The 26,161-nt window shown below is 35.4% G+C and overlaps 2 pseudogenes; both read right to left on the bottom strand.

Moving 5' to 3' along the window:
• Positions 1-7,381: 7,381 nt before the first annotated feature.
• LOC124098883 (ribonucleoside-diphosphate reductase subunit M2-like) lies at positions 7,382-8,531 on the bottom strand (annotated as a pseudogene).
• A 2,124-nt stretch (positions 8,532-10,655) lies between these two features.
• On the bottom strand, positions 10,656-19,263 carry LOC124098880 (killer cell lectin-like receptor subfamily B member 1; annotated as a pseudogene).
• Positions 19,264-26,161: the final 6,898 nt, after the last annotated feature.

Here is a 26,161-nt window from a genome sequence, read left to right on the forward strand (position 1 = left end):
AAGTAAAGCTTGACGATGTAGCTCAATAATAGTATACTAGGTTTAATCCGCAGTAACACAAAGAAACAAACAAGAACTGGTGGTCGTCCAATTATTCTTTTTTTTTTTAATTGGTTGTTCAAAACATTACAAAGCTCATGACATATCATCTTCCATACATTTGATTCAAGTGGGTTATTAACTCCCATTTTTTACCCCAAATACAAGTTGCAGAATCACATCGGTTACACATCCACATTTTTACATAATACCATATTAATGACTGTTGTATTCTGCTACCTTTCTGCTACCTTTCGTATCCCCTACTATCCCCCCTCCCCTTCCCTCTCATCTTCCCTGTCTACCCCATCTGCTGTTGTTTAATTCTCTCCCTTGTTTTTTTTTCCCCTTTCCCCTCACAATCTATCAATAAGTACATGAAAAAATGCTCACCATCTCTAGTAGTCAGAGAAATGCAAATCAAAACCACCCTAAGATACCATCTCACTCCAGTAAGATTGGCAGCCATTATGAAGTCAAGCAACAATACGTGCTGGCGAGGATGTGGGGAAAAGGGTAAACTTGTACATTTCTGGTGGAACTGCAAACTGGTGCGGCCAACATGGAAAGCAGTATGGAGATTCCTAGGAAAGCTGGGAATGGAACCACCATTTGACCCAGCTATCGCCCTTCTTGGTCTATTCCCTGAGGACCTTAAAAGAGCATACTATAGGGATACTGCCACATCAATGATCATGGCAGCACAATTCACAATAGCTAGACTTTGGAATCAACCCAGATGCCCTTCAATAGATGAATGGATTAAAAAACTGTGGCATTTATACACAATGGAGTATTACGCAGCACTAAAAAATGACAAAATCATGGATTTTGCAGGGAAATGGATGGCATTAGAGCAGATTATGCTAAGTGAAGCTAGCCAATCCTTAAAAAACAAATGCCAAATGTCTTCTTTGATATAAAGAGAGCAACTAAGATCAGAACAGGGAAGAAGAGCATGAGGAAAAGATTAACATTAAACAGAAATGAGTGGGGGGAGAGAAAGGGAGAGAGAAGGGAAACTATGGAAATGGAAGGAGACCCTCATCGTCCAATTATTCTTGAACCTTTGTTTAAATGTGAAATCCCTCCAACAAACTTTCAACGTTGTAGTTGCGCATTATGGCCACATGGTGGCAATAGATTCACTTTGGAACCTCTGTAAGAGCACTCCTGTGATCAAAGGAGTAGTAAGAAATCAATACTTCAACAACATCTCTTTCATTGCTTCCTCTATGAGGAGAAATGTGTAAAATATTTTAGAAGGCAGGCATCCTTGAAAAAACTTAAAATACGAATGAGGGATTAACATTCAAGTTGGCATATTGTAAAGTAGAAGAAACACTAAAGAAACGAGGATTAGTAACCCGGGAGAGATCTGGGTTCTAGACCTGGCTCTGCAACAGATTAATTTTGTGACCTGACCAGGAAACCTGTGACTAAGTCTCACATATGGAATGAGGATCTTTGGCTTTCTTTCCACTTGTAAAAATACTTGCTTCCCTTTTATTTCTACTTGCATGTGTTCATTGTCTAAAAAATGTATTTTCTGAGTGTGGAGTCTTGAGATACAAGAATTACAGATGAGCTCAATTTTTATGCTGTTGATGTAGAAATTATATATGTACATATATATGTGCATTTGTGCTTATAGATGCCTTAAAATATCTCTATGAAACAAATCTCTTTGCAAAACAGAAGATTTTTAACAAAACAAAACAAAACAAAAGTTTAATTAGTGGGTACTAAGTTCAGAGTAAGAAGTTCTGTTGTGCTGTTGCATAATAGGATTACTATAGATAATATAGTGTATATTCAAAAAGAAAACTAGAAGAAAGGATACTGAATGTTTTCACCATAAAAATAATGCTTAATTTACCTTGATGTGAACATTACACAAATACCCATGTATCTAAACACTACATGTCACCCCGTAAATATTCACAATTTTTGTTTTATTTTTTAGGTTAAAACTTAATGTAAATATCCAACACCCGAATATCTGCAATTTCTTTTATAGAAACAAGCTAATTAGAGCCAATTGCTTCTCTTCCTGTGTTTAGTATCCTGGTCCTGTATAGAAGAGTGATGGGACCATGGAGGGACAGAGTGGAGCAGGGAAATAATGAAGGAGGAAGAGGCAGTGTGCAAGGGAACATGAGGAAGCAGCAAGATTTAAAGGATATGTGTCTTTGATGAGGAAAGAAAGTCCAAGTGACTGAACAAATTGCCTGTGAACCTCATCCTTCCCAGGCCACAGGCAATTCATTTTGTCCGTGATCCTCTCTTACTCTCTACCTGTCACTTCCAGGGTCTGCTGTCCATTTACTGCCTTCTGACAGCTTCAAAGACATCCAGATCTTTCCTCCTTTGTCACGCCCCTATTATACACCTGTTGTCAACTTCCTCCTTAAAGTCCATTCCTGGTAAAAATATTTTCAAAGGAATTGACATACATTACATTGATTAAAATCCCCCTTTCCCTACTCCTTATTTTTGTGGGTGAAACTTAGAATTATGAATCTTAATATTGGAAAACATTTGAGGCCATATAGTCCTAATGTTCAAATTAATAAATGAGATTTTTCACATATGTTATATTATGTCTGATATAATAGAAAATAAGTAGTCTTGAAGTGCCCTATGTTGAGGTAGAAATTAGTCCCATGTCTGCTTCTCTACCCTCTCCTTGTACCTAGGCCTTTTGTAGAGACTGTGCCCTAAAGACAAGCCAGTTTCCCTTGAATCTGGGAAGACTTTCTGCTTGACTTGTTCAACAAAATGTGAGAGAAGTGAATGTTCCTTTGCAAGTCAAGATCTTTTCACTCCTCTGAACTCTGCCCAAAGATCATGTGAACAACCTGGAATAATCAGCTGGAGATTTAGAAACACATACTTCTGCTTCTCTCAGTCAAGTGGACAGTAAGCTAACTGTCCTTTGTCTGACTCACTCTGGCCTCAGAAGATCAGTCAGCTACCCACAGGCATGAGTCAACCTGGGAAACATCACCTAAGACTTGACCAGTAGAATTGTTGAACTGATCTACAGCCTCATCAGCAAAGTGGAATCATTGTGATTTAAGTCACTAAATTTGAGTTTGTTTAGTCATGCAGCAAACCACTAACCCTGATGGCAACATATAGTTATATTTGTGCTTATTTATTCTAATTTTATTTCAGCACTATTCTAATTAATCCCTTGAATTAAATTTGAAATGGTTTTGAACAGTTTGCTACCATTTTGTTTGATTTGATTTACTTGACAGTTTGGAGGCTTTGCTTTAGCAATTAATCTTCTGCGTTGGTTTTTGTCTGTTTTCAGATAGTAACTGCAATGGATCCTAATTTAGGAAAGAACATGGACAAACCAAAAGCAGCTCAATTAAGTACTAAACAAATGCTAAATGGTGTGAAAATATTTTTAAAATAAATCCAAGTAAATGACTATTTATCTTAGTGCAGTAACAATATTGACAGAAAATGAAATTGAGAATATATTTGATACAAACAATATACCAAGACTGGAAGTGAAATAAAATTTCAAAGAAAACAGTATCTACTGCATTTTGAAACAATAACAGGCAACTCCACAGAAGACAGATGTAGATTCTTGAAAATTACTGCACTTGTCAATAGTTAAAGAAGAAAAATAAGAGCATTCAGTCAGAAAAACAACACAAATGAAAGCATTCTTATCCCATAAAGCATCTTCTAAAATTATCCTATGGATTACCAAAAATTTCCTACAGAGCTTAAACCCTGACATGGAAGAGTTAAAGTTGTTTTTTTTTTTTTTTTGTATATTCATTCATTCAGTAATCACTGAGAGTTTACCATATGCTAGGCATTTTCCTGGTTTTTATTATATATCAGTGAAGAAAGAGACAAAAATAATTGTTATGGAGCTACTTCTATGTACATATAAATCCACTTTTTTACTGTTTTTCCATTTTTCTATCTTGTTTTCTTTACATTAGCTTCCCAAATTTAAATGAAATAGTATATAATAATTGGGTATATTTTTCATGCTTTAAACCTGCAAATAGTGATGGATAAAAATATGTGAACACAAACTTGTGAACAAAAGTTTACCTGGAGAGTAATTTCACTCAGAATTGGCATTATATTTAGTGGTCAAGTACACTCTGGTTTTACAGTATTCTAATTTTTATTTTGAAAGTGCCCTGAGCATGTTGAGACAGAGTGAAACTGAATGCAGTCAAACTTCAGTTCTATTTCCACTAGTGGATTACCTCCAACATGTTGACAAATCATTCTGTGTTTCTGCTTTACTGTTTGAAAAATAGTCCTTTTGGGAAAACCACTCTTGCCACACTGTTGAGGCTCCAGGCAAGCCACATGTGTGAGGAAAGCCTTGGGACCCAGTCACCACCACATGCTAACTTACAGAGATCTCAAGCAAAAATCTCTGACCAGTTCAGTAGATAGATGAAACTAATTATTTAGCCCTCGACCCTCGCTGGCTTCATGAAAGAAGGTACGAATCATGAGAACCACTAGGGAGTTTTAAATTAAAGAGACAAGACTCCAATTACCTTTAAAACCAGCTCCCGGATGGCTCCTCCCAGCTCCAGCCTGAAGCCACCTATTGTGGTATCAAGGTTTACTGAAGAGGCTAGTGAGAGAGAAAGAACATGCCAGGGATTGGACTTTTATTGGGGAACAAAAAATTCTGAGGAAAATCCCATCCAATGAAGATTAAGGGGGGCAGCATCCCAAGGTCAGGGGTGACAGTTGGTTCTTCAGGGTAGTGGCTAGACACGCCTCTGCACAGACAAGCCCTTGGACCTGGAAAAGGGTGGGAAAAGCTCTGACACAGCTGTCCCTAAGCACCTCTCACCCAGCCAAGGAGGTAACTCAAATCATGTGCGAGGATGGCCTCCCACATAATTTATATAACTATTCATTTGTAAAAAAAAAAAAAAATATTGAGCATCTATTGTGTGTCATAATCATTCATTGATAAGAATACAAAGAAGGACCTTATTCTCACAGAATTTACATTCCCCTAGAGAGGCCCTCATAATAAGATTGGCAGCAGCAACAATAAAAAAAAATAGCAAATAAAAATAAATAAGCAACTTAAATTAATGAATAATCCAGTTTCATTTGTTATAGAGAAAGTAGACAAAGGGACAAATGGGTAAACATGTTCTGACTAATATCATTTTTGTTTTTATTCTGTTTAGCTTGTTTGAAAGGGGAAAAAGCAGTCACAAAACCAAAACAAAATGAAAATTAAAGAAAAAAAATAAGTGAGGTTATAAGGTAACAGAATGGAGTTTATTACAAAAATCAAATTATATTTCAGAAAATTGAGAAGAAGAAACCGATTACATATTTTTAAAAGAGATTTAGAGAAAAAAATTATTTAAAAAATGAACATTTAATTTGAGCCCTCTCCAATTACTAGCACCTGTGGCTTGGCTGATATGGGGGAAAGCTGCTTGGCCATCCCAGGGTGGGGAAAGAATGAAGGAACTGGGTGATAGAGAGTCTTAGGTTTATGCATTAAACTGTGAAATCAGAAAATATGAGGATGTGTGTGGAGAATGATGAGGATTCAGTGTCCCTGGACCATGTCTTTAAGTGGACAGGGTCTCTTTCCCTTTGTAAGAAAAATGGAGTGGTTCAGGCTCCCTCATCTCATACACACACAGAAAAAAGCTGAGTAAAACAGAAATTGGTACCAGGAAGCAAAGTTGTTGCCATGACTAACCTGACCAAGTGTTTCAAAAATCTTTGGAGCTGGTTTGCTGAATGTGCAGGGGAGGGGGGATTTTGAATAGTTTAGAAATTCAAGTTGGCAAACCTTTAGACTTTTGTAAGTGGAACTTCATAGGGGATTCTGGTGGGAACTCATATATTTGGGAAAGTGAAAGTCTATTCTTTGGCTTTGGCCCATAGATGTTCATTGATTAACTTCCCTCTCTCTCTCTCTCAGGACAATATAACCCGAATTTATTAACTTTAAGGAACGATAATTTAAGATGCAAGAGTCTCATATTATAGGATTTCAAAGACTATACAATAAAAGGAAACTGACAAATGGTCAGCTAATACACAACCCAATCAGTTAACAAACAGGGCCAAAGATCAATACAAGTCATGCACCATCTTCTGTGTAACGCCTTGGGTTTTTTAATTCCAGAGGTAGATTGATCTAAACTGGCTGTTAAGTATACCTCTACCTGAAATTAACATTTGAATGGAACATGTTTTAATAGAACCTACCAGCACTGATTTCCTACTGGTTAAAGAATTCACCAGGTGATGCTCATATTTAGGCAAATGTTAGAATAGTTAGAACAATGTCTTCAAGATAATACTGGGTGATTTTTTCCCCAAAACAAATAAAACTTAAATAGACATAGGGTAAAACATATTTTATAATTAAAGAGTCAGGTAAAAATGATCAAGTCTCAACAGTACCTATTTACAAAGTTAGAAATAAACACAACATCTAGGAGAGCCCATTTCAGTTCTGGTTTCACCACTATTAATAGAAAAGCTGAGACAGGTCACTTTGTCTAAGGATGACCTGAAAAGTCATAATAGCATCTTAAATTCAAAGGCCCTTTAAGTCTTTTCATACCAAGTAGAAATTGAGGAAAGTACAATCTGAGAAACAATGATACTGTTCCTCATATGTCACTGGGTCACTAGTAGTCACCCAAATCATATCTCAATTCCCAGTGACTTAAGTTAGAAGCTCTTTGACCTGAAAGACATGCTGACACCCTATCTGGGGTCCAGAATAAAATACCCCAATTGTCTTCTCCTGGCACCAGCTGACTAAAGTCTACATATGCACAGGACTGACTTAAAAATCTATTGAATACTTCAGTCCATTAAAGAAAACAAAATCTAAATTACATATGAGTCAACAGAAGTTTAACTTAAGTTTAGTGAATTTTGAATTGGCCATTAGTGGTAAATACAACACTTTGCATTTGTTGTAGAAACCAAACTAATCAGGCTTTTCCCTTGACAATACAATGATCATTTGTGTGTAAAGTGCCAGTTTTATTTACAAACTAGTTAAGTAAACTTTAAAGTCTTCTTTGTAGCAGTGAGACTGACACCTTAACTGTCTGGTGGTTGTAACTGATGTTCAATCCTGCTGGGGCAGGCTTGCTTGAGGGTCCCTCACTTGGAAGCCGGGATCATCATCATTAGTGCTATGAAGCTGGACAGCTGCTTGCAAAAGCCAACAAGGATTCTGAGGTAGCTGGTGGATGCATTTTAGCTGATTTGGGGGGATGGGGGGTAGGTGATAAGGGAGGGGGAAAAAGTCATCCAAATAAAAGCACATCTTCTGTTCATTTAAAAGTTAGCATCCAAGGTAAAAGAATTATCTGTTGGATTCCACATCACTCCCATCCTCTGATACTTGCCTACTCTCTTCTCAAAGAAGTTAGTCTTCCCTTCTAGTGAAATATTCTCCATAAAGTCAAATGGATTTTCTACTTTGAAAACCTTGTTAAAGCCCAGCTCCAGCATAAGCCTATCTGCCACAAATTCAATGTACTGCTTCATCAAAGTGCAATTCATCCCAATTAGCTTCTCAGGCAAGGCTTCTGTGAGGAACTCCTGTTCTGTCCTGACAGCATTGATAATTGTTTTTTTTACTCTCTGCTCTGATGGCTTGTGCAGCAGGTGTTTGAACATCAGGCAGGCAAAGTCACAGTGTAAACCCTCATCTCTGCTAATAAGTTCATTGGAAAATGTGAGGCCAGGCATCAGTCCCCGTTTCTTGAGCCAGAATAGAAGATTCCGCCAAATCAGCAAAGGCTACAACACATTCTCCATAGGTAGCCTCTTTGTCCCCAATCCAACACAAGGCCCAATGGCTTTCTTCTTCACACAAGGAATTGTTTCAATGACATTGAAGAGAAATTCCCTTTCTTTGGAGTCTTTAATGTAAGTGTCAATAAGGAGACTATACATTTCAGAATGTATGTTTTCCATGGCAATTTGGAAGCCCTAGCAACAGCGGCTTCTGTAATTTGAACTTCTTGGCTAAATCGCTCCACCAAATTCTCCTTTACTATGCCATCACTTGCCACAGAGAAAGCCAGAACGTGGGATATAAAACATTGTTCCTCAGGCTTCAGGGCTTCCCAGTGCTGATTGTCCTTGGAAAGAGCCACCTCCTTGGCTGTCCAAAAGGAAGCCTCAGCTTTCTTACACATCTGCCAGATACCATGGTATTCCACAGGAAAGATGATCAAGTGGCAGGCGTTCTCTCCCAGTAGTGGTTCATCCTCCACGCTGGGGGCAGGTACTTTAGTTTTGGCTCCAGGGGATCCTGGAAGATCCTCCTGGTGGTATTGTTGGCCAGGAAGTCGGTTGTCTGAGGGCCTGAGCATGTTCTCCTTGTCGGGCAGGGTGAGCCCCTTCAGCTGCGAGAGCTGCAGCTGCTGCTGGTCTGCGATGATGGCAAGTGGGGGGCAGACCCAGAGCATGGTGGTGGCGGTGGCAGAGGTGGAGTCAGCAGTGACCAACATGGCTAAGCAGGACCCAGAGCCTTCCCTTATCTTTTCCACTTTCAATCTACCAGCCTTTATGATTATGTTTAGTGCATCTCAGATTTTTCTTTTATATCCATGAGTGGAATTGCTGGATCATTTGGTTGTTCAATTTTTAATTTTTTTTTGAGGAAACTCCATACTATTTCTTATGAAGGCTATATCAGTTTTCATTCCCACCAACACTGTAAATTGTTCCCTTGAGTGCCATACTAAGTATCTCTTATCATTGAGACAGAGTTCCAATTCATTTCAATGAACATTTACTCAAATACTGCAGCCAAATATTTTCCCATATGACCTAAAGGTTTTTAAACCTACTTAGAGATGTTGGACATGAAAGTGATGTAGATTTTACTTCATTTATAGTTTGAGTTTTAGTTCCTTTATTGTCTGAGGGGATCACAGCAGTAGAGTATCTAATATTAATTTAGTTAATTATTTAACACTGAAATAGAAATGACAGTGATAGATTACTTAACTTCTTAGGTTAGCTTCACTGGAAAACTTTCTTGTAGATATATGCTTTAGGTTCATTTGCCTTTAGTCCTAAGGAGGGGGTGGGAAAGGTCAATGTGTAGAATAAATTCTGAGATAAATGAATGGACTTACAGAATCTTAACCTGAATCATTTTAGAATGTTATTATGGTCACCTTTCCAAGAAGTGTGATTGCACATTGTCAGTTATGGAAATATTTCTTCAGATTTCTATTCTGTGTCATTACAGATCTTATTCCAGAGGTGTCATAAACTTATAATATCACTATTATTATGTGTTTTTTTTGTTTTATAATGATGTTTTCACTTAAGATGTTTTCCTAAATAACTTGTTTCCCATTTAATTTTCATAAGATAAATTATACTTAGATTTTAATATACTTATGGCATGTCAAAACATATTAATAAGTATTATATATTTTCAATCTTGGTAAATAAAATCAAGATATTTTGGTCATTATACTACTTGAATTTATATAATTCAATTTGGCATTGAATGTTCAGGGTAAGTATATGTCTACTTTTACAGAAATTTTATTAATTTATAGTAAATTCAATATCATTACTTGTCTCCCTAGGAAAATGTGGCATATTTTTAGAAAAGTGAACATTAAAGGGATCTAAAAAAAATTAACACTTCTTTGTGGTTTTACTTTAATTCACCCAACTGAAGAGCTGAAGAAAATATGCCATTTATTTTTTATTAGAATAATGAAAGATATGATTACATTTTGGGTATAGTTTGTGAGCCATAGAAAGAAGGAGATGTGGAAGAAAGGAAGTGTTTAGAAAATTGAAATGGGAAGGCCTGTGGGGGGGTGAGAAGAGTCAAAAAGCTGTATTAGTCCATTTTCTGTTGCTATAACAGAACACGAAGAGGAAAAGAAGTTATTTCTCGCAGTTCTGAAGGCTGAAAATTCCAAATCCAAGGTGCCAGCAAATCCAAGGTGCCAGCACTTGGTGAGGGCTTCTTGCTACATCATGACATGGTGGAGGGCACCACATGGAGAGAGCTCTCTTTCCTAACAACCACTCCCATAGTAACAGTACTAAGCTAATTTGTGATGGTGGAGCCTGCATGGCTTAATATCTTAAGGGGCTTAACTTTGAATACTGTTGCAATGACAATGAAATTTCAGCAAGAGTTTTGAAGGGGACATCCAGACTATAGTGGACCCCTTTATTTACGGATCTGGTGTCAGAGTTAAGAGAAAGGATTTTCATCATGTTCTTCCACAACTCAGTTGTGTGATAGTACCAAATAAGACAGACTATGAGAGTTCCACAGGACTTTAGGAATCATTTACTACACCTCATCTGATCTGAGGCTTAGAGGGATTAGCAAAGGCCATACTTTCTCTTCAGGATTAAAATTCACTTCCTTTCAGCTGTCCTGGTCTGCTTTCCATAGAATATCACTGTCTTTTAAAATGATATGTCTGTGTCTTTTTTCTTCACTTACAGAATGCATGGATTGGACATTCTGTAAGATTCCTTATAATTTTAGAATTCTCTGCAGTTGTTAACTTTATGCCTCTAAATCTACAGTTTGTACAATACACAGAATTAAAATCACAGAGATCTGTAATGGAAAGAAGAGAAATTGAGATGGGCTTCATAGTCAAGATACTTTATTTCTGACAGCTTTTAGTTTCTTTTCACAGATCCATTTGTTTTCTGAATTACAGTTCTCAGAAACTACTTTCATCTTTGAGATAGCAGCACAGCTGTTTTCTTTATTTTCACCAAAAATTTGTAATCTGAGGAGAAAAAGAAAAACCTCTCTTACTGTTTGGGATTTTCTCAAACATAATGATTTAAAATTTTAAGATAAAGTTAATGTAAATCTCTGGAACTTCATCTTCACTTGGAAAGAAACCTTCTAAGAAGAAACTTGGGAACAAACACAGACATATATATAGAACCTTTGGAAACTGGGAATTAAACCTCCCTGTTCTATAATACATTCTATGAAGTCTCTTGACTTCACTGATCCTCAGTTTTCTTAAATACATGGGTTCTAACAACATGTTTGGGTGAGGCACTGAGATGAAACCTAAATGTATGACGATGCTTAAACAAAAGCCTATTTTGGTAACTGAGACCTGATGAAGAAAGCCTATGTAAGGTCTATAGAAGTGGATTCAGGGTAATGGAGATGCAGTTCATGTGCATGTAGTCAGGGTTCCTTTCATTCTCATTCCAAGCAGAGGTTGGTGGGTATCTGCTTCAATCTACTTTAGTTCCAACAACAATGGATATTGTGGCTTATTATAGGTGGGGATGAGAATAAAATTTGAACAATGGGAAGGGCTAATATGGGGTTGGCTGCAAGGGAGAGGTGAATTTAAGGCTCACTTATGTTTGTCTCAAACAGAAGGTGGTAGAGGCAGTGGTCAGGGCTCCATCATGGCTTTTGTTTTTCTCCTTTGTTCCTCTTCTTCATGTTCCCATTGGGCCTGAGCAGCTAATCTGATTTATTCCAGTGCCAGCCTTCTGGTCAAACCGTGAACTTTCCTTAACTGGACTGTTGGAAACATGCCCTAGATTTTATGTCTCATCCTTTGAAGTATTTCTTCAATTTGGGGGGTAAATTCTTTAAGGCCAATCTGGACAAGTCAATGACTCTCTTTCAAAAGGCCCTCAATGGCTTGCTGGTCCTTCCCTAACCAGATGTCTGATGAATTCTCGGACATTACCTTCTTTAATTCCCAAATAATTCTATAGAAATATATTATCCTCTCCTTTCTTTCCTTTTATTTGAAAACAAGGTTCTGGAAAGTTGAAATCAATTCAGAATTTAACTGAATCCCCTTTTAGTGTACCATGACGGCTTCCAAGGTGGACCTGATGACTATATCTCAAAGCATCCAATTTTATCCTCAGGCTAAAGTAGGAAGCTCACATGAATTTAATCCGTCCACTGCATATATGTCTTCACAGACATTTACATGTTTTCAAATCTTATTTTTACTATGACTACAATGAAATGAGCCTTTTACATCATAGCCCAGTTAACACACACACACACACACACACACACACACACACTATGTTTAATGAATCTAAATTAGTCCTTACTATGCATAAAAAGATAAATAATAAATTAAAATCAAATTTAATATCTTTTTAAAGGGACTTTAACCACTAAACTACATTCCCAGTCCTTTTAATTTATTTTGAGACAGGGTCTTGTATATTGCTGAGGCTGGCCTTGAACTTTCTCAGCTTCCCAAGAACCGTGAATTACAGGTGAGTGCCAGCATACCTTACTCAAACTTAATTTCAATATAAATAAAGTATAGAAAAAAATACCCAGAAAACATTATGAAATATAAGGATAGATTTGATTAAACAGATATATATTTCCTTTTTCAAATAGGCTAAATTATTTTTGAATAATCTTCATTTTAAAATCTCATATTCAAAAAATATTTTAGAAGATGGGTTGTATAATATCAAAATTTGCCAATTAAGCCAACATTCTTGTTAATGTTTAATATTGTCCATACTTAATACATTATCACTGTATTTTAAATTTCAACCTCTTGTTTTTTGAATGATTAAAAAATACATTTTAAATCTCAATGTATGCAAATTTAATTAAATTGTTCAAGATCCACTAAACTAAAACTCAATATCATCTCTTGAGAAAAACTCATTGGATGTTCTTTACAGAAACTTGGTTGGATCCCTACGTGCTTTTGCTTGTGAAAGAAAAGAATACTCTGCTCTTCGTTATACAACTATCCATGAATTCTGTTAAAAATATGTAATTTAACATTGAGGGTTCTCTTGACAATATTATTCAATAAAAAATGAGATACTTAAGAGAAAATATCAATTGGCTTCTTTGTGGTTTATGCATATATTCTCACATTCCTCAAAATAACTGACTCTTTCATAACACTGGCTAAATATACTATAATGTTTGCCTCAATGTGGGTAGCCCCTATCCTGCACCTAAGTTCCACACTCTGATATTTACTATTTTTTTCCTTTATAATTTTTTATTTTTTCTATGCTGGTTGTGACCTACTGAATTGGTTCATGATCCATTATGATGCTTTCCATCACGATTTTAAAATTACTGCTTTGGAAATTCTATGTGCCAATAGTCTCCATGGAGACCTTTTAAAAAGCAATTTATGTATCCTTCTGAAAGAGTTAGTCCTTCTCCTTTAACACTCCATTGCAGATGCAAACATATGTTCTTATATTGTGTCTTTTCATACATAGCATTTTCCAATCAACTTTGGAGTTATTCATCTTCCCAACCTGTTTTGAACCTATGGAAAATGTCTAAGCCAAATTAAAACAATAAAATTCAATCTTCAATATTCATTAATTTTACTACTTTTCAATGTGAACCTGATGTGAACTACATATTCAAATGAACTCACCTAATACTCACATGTCATGATTTAATAAAGAGCCATTTATCCACTTCCACTTCTTCTCTGATAATGTAAAATTTAGTCCAATTCAATGCAGAATTCCTTCATTCTTTATCAGGTTCTGTATGAATCTCTATACTTGAAACAAAATATGTGACTTAATATTGAACCTGTTTATCTAACCATGACTTGTATTCTTTTCATCCCCTAAAATCTAGTTCAAGGATCACCTCCTCTCTGAAGTCTTTCCTAATCCCCCAATTCCCCAAGAAGTTATTTCTTCCTTCTTTGTGATATTTCTCTCTACATATATTTCTATTTCTTTTGAATTTATTATATTATATTAAATTTTTATATGACTGTTCAGTCTCCCAAATTATGAGCTTCTTGAAGTCAAAGTTTCTACTTCCACTGCACAGAAACTTTGGCTGAAGTCCAGCTGTCTTGATGCAGTCTTTAAAAAATGTTAAGTTATATGAAGAATTTTATTTAACAATTTACCAATTCTTCCTGATCTTGGATGAGCAGCAAACTGGATTCTCCTTGGGAGCAGTCAGCTAGACTGTCATTCCAAGTTTTGGAAGAACCAGAAAAAGTCAAGCATTTATCTTGGAGCTGAAGCTAATGTTTAGGGCACTGTAACTGGCATGGTATCTCTATAATAAGAAACAAAGAAGAAATAAATAAGTGTTGTATTTCTAATCTGTTCCTGCTGCACCCCAAACAACCACACATACACTTTGTTATAAATACTCAGAAGTGATTGATTATGACTATTTCCATTTAAGGGTGCTGGGTTTGTTGTTTCTAAATAAAGGGGAAAATACATTAAGAGGGTTAGATACCCAAATATGTGGTGGAATGGATATGTCATCACTTTAAGGAAACTAGGTTATTTCAACAAACTAATGTGAACAGATGAAACCAATTGTATTATTATAACCAAGGGTTCTAGTTTGGAGACAGCATACATAAATAAACAAGAGAAAAACACAGAACAAGTGAACTCCTGCAGATATTAGGTTTCACATTATCTACTAAATAAGTCTGCTTAAGGGAATTATTTAAAACTGTTAAATTGCTTATACTGTCACCTGAACTCTTTTATCTTCAGAATGAGTGTAATTCTGCTTTTTCCAAGGGAGGGCTAGTCTACTGCCATCTGGAATTAAGTGGGTACTTAATAAAAAGTAATAATTAGAATTTTTAATTTTCTTTGTTATCAAAATCTTTGGGTCACAACCATGAACTTTTCTTTTTTTTAAGTTATTGGAGCACATGTATGGGTTAATAAACATAATGATTCTCAAAATAATTAGAAAGAGAAATGTGAAATAAATGTGAAGTTTCCAATGTGGGCATGGGCTAAACGTTCAAAGTGTTGTCTTGTAAATTTTCATTTCATTCATCTTTAAATAAATTTACAATAGCCAAATAATGATAAGATACACCTATATTTATGATGGAGATAGAGTAGATATTCTAAAGCAAATACCTTGCTTCACTTACCTAGAACACGCAACCCAATCACACTCTGGAGAAGAATTATCCCAGCAGAGCCAAGTTTCCAAGCCAGTCAGTGCCAAGGTAGACCCTGAGAGACATCTGGGAATTAAAACAAACAAACAAACAAGTAAACAAAAAACATGGTGAATTCAGTTGAGGACATACGGCACAAAAATCAAAGGTGGTGCTTTGTATAATCCAATATATAAACCTTGAGATACAGGTTGAGGATTTGGGGCAGGAAAGAACCTTTATCAACCATCTTCAAAGTAGCATTACACAGGATAGATTCTTAGAGCCAACTGAGAGTTTATTCATTGATAAAACTGGAATACATACACATATTTTCTATATAAAGGATTAGTATGAGAATCAAATACGATCTGTGTGAAGACATTTTGAGAATTCCCAAGTGGTATAATAAAATAAATTGCATATGCTATTGTAGCCAATAAGTCAAAGCATTCTAAGGAGAACATTCATTTATTAAAAATGTATTTTTTAAATATACATTTATCTTTTAGTTGTAGTTGAATACAATATCTGTAGCTTTTATGTGGTGTGGAGGATCAAACCCAGGGCCTTGCACGTGCTAGGTGAGCACTCTACTACTGAGCAACAACCGCAGCCCTCAAAATGTATTTTTGGAGGCTCCATTTAGTGCCAAGTACTATGTTAGATGCTGGTGATATACAATATTTCCATTCTGCTTTACTGTTCTAGAATAGTCATCTCCAAATTGTGCAAAATGTATGGCATTCGAGGAAAAATGTTTTGTTAGTGAGGACATTGTTTTCAGTATTTCAACTACAGTAGTTCCACCTTACTGAGGGGATGTTTTAAGCCCCTTCAAGGATGTCTGAAACTATGAACAGCAACAAGTTCTCTCTATTCACTGTCTTTCTCTCTCTCTCTCTCTCTCTCTCACACACACACACACACACACACACTTTTTTCCATGTTAACCAAGCACTCACCACACATTATGGCTGTAACTTTTGTTGTTTAAATTGAGAAAGCAAAACCAGCTGAATTTCTTTTCCCTTCTTCACAATTTCATGGGTAGAAGATTTGTTATTACATATGTCAGCAACTCAACACACAATATTTGTTCTTGCTTTAATTAGAGGACTTTCACAATACTATGTATAGGAAGCTCTTTATGGCTTGTCTTCAGTACAACTGAATTGTTCACACCATTACTTTTGCATCTGGGGGCCACAATTCAAATAAGGGTAATTTGAACACCAGTACTGTGACTAACAGGTGGGTCACAAAGGTGTGATTCATTTCCAGGGGAAGGATGGTATAAGATTTCATCCTGCTACTGAGAACAGCATGCAGTTGAAAACATGAATTGTTTATGTCTGGAATTTTTCTATTTAACATTTTCAGACCAATGTTGACCACAGGAAACTGAAACTGCAGAAAGCAAATCTACAGATAAGGAGAGACTGCAGTTGTTAAATGTAACATGTACTTATGCCTAATACATTGCATGGTCTAAACAAAATACCGAATATCTTTGTTTTTCTAAGTAATCATATCAATAACTATATAATCTCATGTTTATCAGACATTGAGATTATGTTCATTAATTTATGAAATGTGATTATAAATTAAACTAATGTCAATTTATTTTGCTTCAAGACAATATTAAAACAGGGATTTCATAGAGAAAAACAATGAAGAGGGGCTTATTTAAAAAATACAAATATAGAGAAACACTGGGATACAGCTCCCCAAGTTAAACCAAGTTATCAGGAAATAATTCTGATAGTATATCTCTTAGCTATTCTGCTTAAATTCATGCTTAAATACCTCCTTTATGTGATTTTATTGTAAGATCTCCTCATTTTGATTTATAATGTATTTCATATGTTCCTTTATATATTGTTTTTAAAAATTATTATTGAGGCCAAGACCATTAGAAGTAAAGTTTTTCTAATTTATCTGTAGCTGTCAACATATACATTTTCTATTTTTCTAATATTTCTTAGTGTAGATGATTACCTGCTTTGAGTTAAATGTTAAAAAATTTCAACATCCAATATGTATAATAGTGTCTTTTTTTCTGATTACTTTACATATTCCAAAAATATGTAATTAACTTATATGGCAAGTTCTACTTTTTTTTTTTAATACTGCCACTAGGGGAAATTGAGTTGTATGATTCAGATTGCACACAAACACTAATAGTCTCTCCTACTAAAATTATGACATTCATACACATGAGTTAGCTTTTTTTAAATGTTCTCGAAGAAACATAATTTAGAACAATCAACTCCTTTATCCTTGGGTTTCATATCTGCACATTCAAATAACCGCAGATCAAAAATATTCACAGGCAAAACATATTGTACCCATGCTGAAAATATATATGTGTGTGTGTGTTTTGTTTTTGAGAGAGAGAGAGAATTTTTTGATATTTATTTTTTAGTTTTCGGTGGACACAACATCTTTATTTTATTTTTTATGTGGTGCTGAGGATGGAACCCAGCTACCCGAGCATGCCAGGCAAGCGCGTTACAGCTTGAGCCACATCCCCAGCTGCTATATATGTGTTTTTTCCTTGTCATTATTTCCTGAACAACACACCTTAGCAACTATTTAAATAGTGTTTAAATTATCTTAGTTACTGTTAAGTATTCTGGATATTACTTAAGTATGCAAGAGTATGCACATAAGGTGTATGCAAATAATACAGCATTTTAAATGTGATTTGAGCAACCACAGATTTTGGTATATACAGGGATTCTCAACCCAGTCCTCTACAAATGCTGAGGAATTGCTGTAGAGTAAAATATGACAAAGGAATGCTATGGAAGGAAACATTACATTAGACTCAAAGAAGTGGAATGTAAGTTATCATCTGGCACTATTTGGCACCTGTTGAATAAGTGGAGGTGGGGATTAGAGACTCCAAGGCCCAGGGGCAGTATTGATCTGGAATTTCTAATAAAAGCTATGTGACCCAGAGTGACCCAACCCAGTGAATAAGCCTAAAATAGCACTAGGATGGATTTCCTTCTCGTTTTATATATGTATAGTAGTTTACATTTCTATCTTTTTTCTTCCCTACTCATCTCTCCTTGGAACTCTAAGTTTGTTTGCAAAATGAAGAAAATTTCATACAGTCATTACATAAATGCTTATCACCTTAGTCTATCATTGATTAAGAACAGAGTTGTTTTTCCCCCCAAATCTAGCAGACCTGAGATTTGAGACAATCTTCATAAACCACAAATTTTCTCGCTTGTAAAATGTGGATAATATCTCCTTTATAAGGTTTTGTAGAAATTTATATAAAATAATTCTAAAATTCTAAGACTAGAGTCTGGGACATGGTAACTATTCAATAAACAGTAGTTTTTGTTTTGTCCAAAAAAATTTAAGGCAATTTAAGTGACTTTTAAAATGTGTTATTCATTCATGCTAAAATTTAAGGAATCAAGTGGAGGTTCTTTTGCCTGTTCTCTGGTAGTAAGAATTTCTGCTGAGATTATGGAGTTACAGCTGAGCACTGGAAGAGGCTGAGCTGTAACTTTAGTTACTTGGAGGTACCTGCTTAGGGCTAATTTGTATTTGGTATAAGCAGTATATTATGTCATATCCATTGTTCAAAACCTGTAAATAGCTTTCCATCAAGCAGTATACAAAATGGTTTGAAAATCCCTCTTCAATCTGGGTCAGCATTACCTGATTTTCTCTCCATCTGCTCATACATGCTGCCTGCATATTCCTCCTACTTGATGAACAGGTGTGTTCTCATCCCAAGGTTTCTGCATTTGCTCATCCAACTTCTTGGAAGGCTTGTGTCCAAGAGCATGGCTTTGAGCCTCACTTTCCTCAGGTCTTCTAGTGCAGGTTGTTAATAATTTTTGTGTTTTCTGTGACACCATCTCAAATACCTAAATACTAATTTGCTCTTGAAACTTTTTTTCTCACTAGCACTTAACACTATCAAGTCTTCTACACAGACTTTGGCTTTTGTTTATTGTTTGCATACCTCCAGGGTAACAGAAATGGTGTGCAGCAAAAAAATTCTCTGTCTGGTTTTCTTCCCTGTCCTTAGTGTTTAGAGCATTCTTGCCATGTGCAGATGCTTCTTTGTGAATGAATAAATAACCTCTAGAGGCAGTTTCCATAACTTTTAACCTTTTTTTTTTTCCTGATGCATAAAGCCTTTTTGGCCACTTGACCACAAGTGAAACAGGTCATTGCTCACCTCTCCCTTTCTGGTTTCTTTGACTGCCTTGATCCACCTCATCGCTGTGCTACACATTTACCAAAACATGAACAGTTTAGCCAAAGAGTCCATAATAGAACAATCTTCACACTATCACTTTGGTATTCTATAGTCACACCATTTGCTCTGATTTATTCTACTATTTTTTTTTTCCGATTTCTATTCAGGGTGATATTTTGTATGATAACAATTGTAATTAGAGTACACAAATTTTCTAATATTACAGAAGGTAATGTTTGGACAAAGCCTCAAAACAATTCTCTATGTTCAGTTCATTTTCTGATCCCCCTTTAAACAAGCCCACCAATCCACTTTTCCCATGCCTGAAGAGAGAAAAACAGAGACTTGTTTTGTCCCATCAGAAGAATGACTGGCTCACTCAAATTCCCCTGTAGTTATCAAAATCTTCTAATTTCCTCTTATTCCATGTGTAGATTATAGTGCGACTTGTTGGATGACTGTAAGACTTTCTTCTTCATGACTTAACACTTTGATAATTTAATAGTTTCAAACTTATAACAAGAATTACTAAAAGTTATGATTCATATGACTGTCCCAATATGAAATGAATATCAACTTGGAAATCAATTGTAATGTTATTGATGTCCAAGTTGTATAAAATGTGTATAAATTTGCCATGGTGTAGTATTACCTTCTGTAGTCAACCTGACTGCAGAAGGTAATACTACATCATGGCAATTTTATACACATTTTCTGCTTCAATTTCTAGCCTCCTCATGTGTCCCCAGGTCAGGCCAACAGATATTATGTCTCCTCAGCCTTTCTATTTCTTTCACTAAGATTACTAAATCCCTGATATTAAAGAAGTGTGCCAATGTCAACAAAATTTAAACAGGCTTGTTACTAATATGCTCCAGTATCTTGTGACCATTTAAGTTGTTATACTTTTCATGTTAGAAACTATTGGGTTGGAATTATAATTCAAGTCTTTGATTTTGAATATGAGTATCTCCCTTCTCTTTGGAAGGAAGTGGGTGTTAATTACTAAATATGAACTTTGCATACTGACAGAAATGCTGTAGATACAACTGCACTGCAACTTAATTGTAGGATTATTATTTTGCAGAGGGATTTAGAGTAATCTAAGTTGTTACTACAGCAAGTTTGCAATGTTTCTCTTAAAACTTTCCTTTTTTCATACATGTAAAATATTATGTTTTAGGGTCATTCATCTCAGACTCAATAAGTCACACGGTCATATTTCATGCTGAATACCCTGGTAAAAGAAAATTATATGCCTTTTTGTCCAAAATCATTATCTATATGCAAACTATACTACACCTAACACTAACATAGAACAACTTACTTTCTTTTCAGAAATAACTTAAAACCATGAACTTAAAAGGAAAATCTAACTCTGATCCTTTTAAAATATAACTCTGATATGTAAAGCCAAAGGAGACATAAAGCCACTTACCTTGGGGAAGAGACAGAGGTAAAGAACTTTCAGGGCCTTGGCCCCTGGATAAGCTTAAATCAGCATATACCACCTGTCTGTCAGTTGCAGACTGGGGAATATGGAACAAATTTGTACATAAGGGCAAGTCTGAAGTTCTATGAGGCAAGTTCAGGAAAAGGAACTACCTTATCTGAATTCTTTGCTGTCTCTATTATGTCCCCTCCCCCCATACTTCTCTTTGAGGGTTTTCATAAACTATTGAGCTAATCCATTTACTGGTGTCCATTTTACTTACACATGTGTTATCTGTCTTTTTAATTAATTGGTCTGTTCTATAACAAAATTCTGGAAAGGCTTCTTTATTCTTGTTCCACTATTTTGGGGGCCAAGCCCAGAGTGAAGCAAATGAGGCACTTATGTAAGGTTCAAACATAAGTATATTCCCCAAATACTAAGCAATTAAGATAAATAATGCCTAATGCAAAGTTCATAAATTCATACCAAAAAAGTCTATAATACTATTTGAATTGAACTGAAGTTCTATGGTATTTCTACAATATTTGTGCCACAAAGAAAATGTGACATGCAAAAAATAAGGCTACAAATTTGGGAAAGAATTATTAATAATACAACAGAAAAAGCAATGAGGAGAAGATCAACAGAATACTCTTAACTTAGTTCTAAAGGCACACATGGATATAATAAATCTCCACAAGAGGATAAGTATTTGAAATCTCTCAGAATTAGAGAAAGTGGAGGACTTGAGTCTGTGGCATTTTTCAACTATATCAAGGATTTTCAGGCCTAGAGCCTTAGAGCAGGAACTTAAATGCCAGCAAATCTGACTTTCTTACATTAAAAATAAAAAAGGAAGAGGAAACTCAAGTATTTCCCCAAAGTCCTTTACTGTGATCAGAACAGAATTATATTAGGTCCACAAAATTACCTGACAATGAAAGCAGTCTTCAGCCCTTGAACCCCTTTATAGGAAGGATCCATTCATAGCTGAAAATGTTTATTTTGCCAGTTGTGGGGTACACAGTTGTTCCCTAAAGATCATTATGGATCATTATGAAATGAGATGTGTGAGTGTCTCACAACCCACTTTTTAATGATTCAATTGAAAAGCTTTTCAACTATCTTATTACTCGATAATGAGCAGTCATTTTACTTATGATAGCAAAATGGTTCTGCTGTATACCTCATCCAAATTTTTAAGATTTTTAGGAGTTATGGCACAATGTACTGGGTAAGGTTTGAGTATGAGGTGTCCCCTAAGAGCTCACTGTGAGACAATGCAAGAATTTTCAGTGGATAACTGATCAATTTATAAATCTATAATTTAATCAGTATATTAATCCACTTGAATGGACTAAATGGGTGACAGTGGGCAGTCAGGGTGACTGGAGGAAGAAGGTCACAAGGAGTGCTCCTTTTGTCCCTGATGAGTAGAACTGTAACTCTCTCACTCTCTCTCTCTCTCTCTCTCTCTCTCTCTCTCTCTCTCTCTCTGCTTTTTAGCTGTCATGAACTGAGTAGCTTTTCTCTGCCACATTTTTCTGCTTCACTTTGGACCTAGAACTATGAAGGGAGCGTATCATGGACTGAACCACAGAGGTCATGAACCAAAATGAACTTTTCTTTCTCAAAATTTTTATAGTTAAGTCTGCTGGCCCTAGTGACACAAAGCTGACTAAAACATGGGTCAAATACATAGAATAATTCTACATATTTATAGAACTGTTGTCAAGTTTCAGGATATGTAAGAATCACCTGCCAGGAGCCAGGGCTGTGGCTCAGTGGTAGAGGGCTTGCCGACCATGATACTGGCACCACATTAAAAAAAATGAATAAATAAAATAAATGTATTATGCTCATCTACAACTGAAAATATAGTTTTAAAAAAAGGAATCGCCTTTCAACTTGCAAGTAATGCATATTTGTTGTAAAACAAACCCAAATAAGCCCAATATACTGTCATGCTGAGGTGGAGAATGCTAAATCACTCCAAGTATTTCAGCTTGTTTATGGGCCACACTTAAAGAAGCAATTAAGTGGCAAGTGAAAAATGAGGGATATATTAGAAAGATCAATAGAGTGACTGGAAGTCTGGGGATCTAGTCAGGGGATTAAAATAATGCATTTGGGGCACTGAAGTTCTACTTAAGGTTCTGAAGCATGACTGTATCTTGTAGGCATTTACAAAGGATATATTAAGAATAACTGATGTAAGGTAAAATGTTCTTCAACAGAAGATTCAGACAGATGTTTTCAAATGCCTCTAAGCCCCCAAAATCTAAGCTAATTAGGAATATTAACCAATTCACTCATCCATATGTAGCATGAAACACATTAGAGATCACACCTAAAAATAAACCACTCCTGAGAATTCACACCTGAAGAATTTATCTAGGCTGTGTTAAATTCATTTGAGCTCCTAATTGCACAAATGACTATTTTATTGCAAAATATATCAGACTTTAAGAATATTTTGATCTTGTCACTATAAAATAAGGAGGGATTATACTCATATAATGTGATCAAAGCTAAAGAATTCAAATGTGATCAAAGCTAAAAAATTCAAATTCAAATAAAGAATTCAAATTCAAATGGATACTATCAAAAGTAATCCTTGGCTTTCTAATGCAATGAAATAAAGTAAAGTCAAGTATCTAAAGGAATAATAAAGACAGTTTCTGACCAGGTAACCTATTTTGATACTGAACTTGGCCAAGTTAACTGCAGGAGTTGGCATATATAGAAAAGTAGAGCTTAAATATAAACAATATAATTCTTGATGTGAAAAAGTATAAAAGAGGCCAGTAGATGGCCACAAATATAAGAGGAGTAAAGAAATAATTTTGAAAAGAATGTAAAAATACAAAAGCCAGCAAATGATAATTATGAGCCAAGAGAATGAACTTTAAGCTGTAAAATACACAAGAAAGGAAGGACATCAGAAGATGGCACACTAAGAAGTTAGAAGACCTTCTTCCCCCAGAGACACTGCATTGGCACTATATAGACAAGAAGGCCTCTGTGAGAATTCTAAAGACTGGTTGGAAGTTACAATACCAGCCTATCATAAAAATCAAGAAGAGATAACAAAGAAAATAACAGAGAAACTTGTGACAATTGGCATCTTATTCATGCACCTCTCCTCTGCACCAACTGCAGAGAAACTAGGAGGAAAATTTCTAGCAGTTATATATCCTGTAACTCCTATCAAAATTTATTTGTGGTTTTTCATTATCTTAGTCCTAATTCCAAATGTCATTGCATCTGCCATTATTTTGTCAGGTAAGTTACTTTTCCTCCAAACTATGCAATATTTTGTACACCTTTATATTGCCAATAAATATTTATTTAATTTTGAGCTCTGTTATGTGTCAGGCACTGTGTAAAGTGCTTGAGATATATTAGTAAATAGAACACACACCCAAAACAACAATTCCTGCTGTCTTCAAAGTTAATTTCTAGCAGGTGAATAAAGTAAGACTAAATAAAGGTAACAGTGGAACAGGTTGTAATATGTGTAGGGTAGCAATGTGATATTCTTTGGGAAGGTATTTAGCAACATTTTGAAGGGGATGGAAAAGTCATAGTTCCCTGGGGAACTGTTCCAGACAGAAAAAGTAAAGTAAAGCCATAAGACTTTTGGTGTTTGCTATAGATAAAGCAGAGTAAGAATAGAGAAGAGTAATGTAATAGGGGAAATACAGCATCCCCCCATTACCTGTGGTTTCAGTTACACAAGGTCAACTGTTTTCCAAAAATATTAAATGGAAAATTTTAGAAATTAACAACTTATAAGTTTTAAATTACACACTGCTCTGAATAGTGTAACAAAATCTTGTCCCATTTTTTTGTCATCCTGCCCAAAATTTGAATCATCCCTTTGTCTAATGCATCCACAACCTGCCTATTCATCTGATAATGGAGCTGCCTCTATTATCAGATTGACGGTCACGGTATCTGTGTTCTAATAATTTTTATTTTACTTAACAGTACCCCAAAGCACAAAAGTAGTATGTTGGCAATTTGGATATACCAAAGAGAAGCCATAAAGTCTGCCTTTCAAGTAAAAAGGTCAAACTTTCTCAATGGTTTGCATGTATGTATAGGAAAAAGAAACATAGTATATATAGGGTTTGGTATTATCCATAGCATCCACTGGGGGATATTTTCCATGGATAGCAGGAATCTTGTAAGCTATTTAAAAACTGCCTTTCACTCTGAATGCAATAGAAAGAGAGAGGTGGCAGCATTGAACTTTAATGGCTGAATTACTGATTTCCATACTGAGAATAAACTTTTAGGAGACCAGGATAAAAGCAGGAAGACTTTTCAGGAAAATCTTGTAGAAATCAACTAGAAATGATGATGGCTTAAGCCTGATGAAAACAGTGTGGAGTTGTGGGCAAGGTGGATATTTTGGAAGTTAAGCCAACAGTTTTCATATCAGATGGGATATAGAGTATTAGGAAGAGAAAAGTCAATGATAATTTTACGAATTTTCTTTTGTGCTTGAAAGAATACAGTTGCAATTCACTGATATGAGCAAAGCTATGGGTATAGAAATTCCATTTAGGTAACTATTTCCTGACATGTCCCAGTCAGAATTGTCATTCCATTAAAGAATAAAGTAGAGGGTGTCCTTGAAATATTCTCAGGTAGAGGCTTATCTTTGACCTTAAGTCTTTACATCTTAGACTTAAGAAGACTGAGAATGCAGGACAGTATAGAAGAACTACAAATCTCTTTAAAAAAACATTCATCCTTTATAAATAGGAGCAATGTATCACCTGCTTTGCTTGGGATCTATTAAAAAAAACGCTCAGGTAGAGATGACTTTACATGATAAAATATGTATATTTTGATTTATAAAAGTTGTCTTCAAATTTTTATTGTTCCTACAACTTCTACTATACACTTTTTGAAAGGGGGATTGAAATCAGGGATGCTTAACCCCTGAGCCACATCCCCAGACCTTCTTATGTTTTAATTTAGACACAAGATCACACTAAGTTTCTTAGGGGCTTGCTAAGTTACTGAGGCTGTCTTTGAACTTACAGGCCTCCTGCCTCAGCCTCCCAAGCCATCTTACAACTTCTGAAACATGACCTAAAGTAATTTGAAAAACTACATATTACCTGACATTTTTCATCAGATATTTAAATAGTTGTAAATAATGTAATTTCTGGCACATCAAAAATGTTGGCATATTAAAATTTATCTTTATATTGTCATTTTAAATATATCTATTGGAATATAAATTTTGTCATGATTTGAAACCCAATTGCCCCACCCCCAAAATAAATTAACTATTTTTTAATAAGCTGGAAAAATGAGTCTAGGAGTGTAACTAGGTGGTAGAGTGCTTGCCTAGCCTGCATAAGGACTTGGGATTGATTCCCGCACCACAAAATGAATGAATGAATGAATGAATGAATGAATGAATGAATGAATAAAAATTAATAATAAAAAATCCATGAACCA

The sequence above is a fragment of the Marmota monax genome, unplaced genomic scaffold (genome assembly GCF_021218885.2).
Source record: "Marmota monax isolate L192 unplaced genomic scaffold, Marmota_monax_Labrador192_F-V1.1 WCK01_AAM20220418_F8-fsc00830, whole genome shotgun sequence".
Classification (NCBI taxonomy): domain Eukaryota; kingdom Metazoa; phylum Chordata; class Mammalia; order Rodentia; family Sciuridae; genus Marmota; species Marmota monax.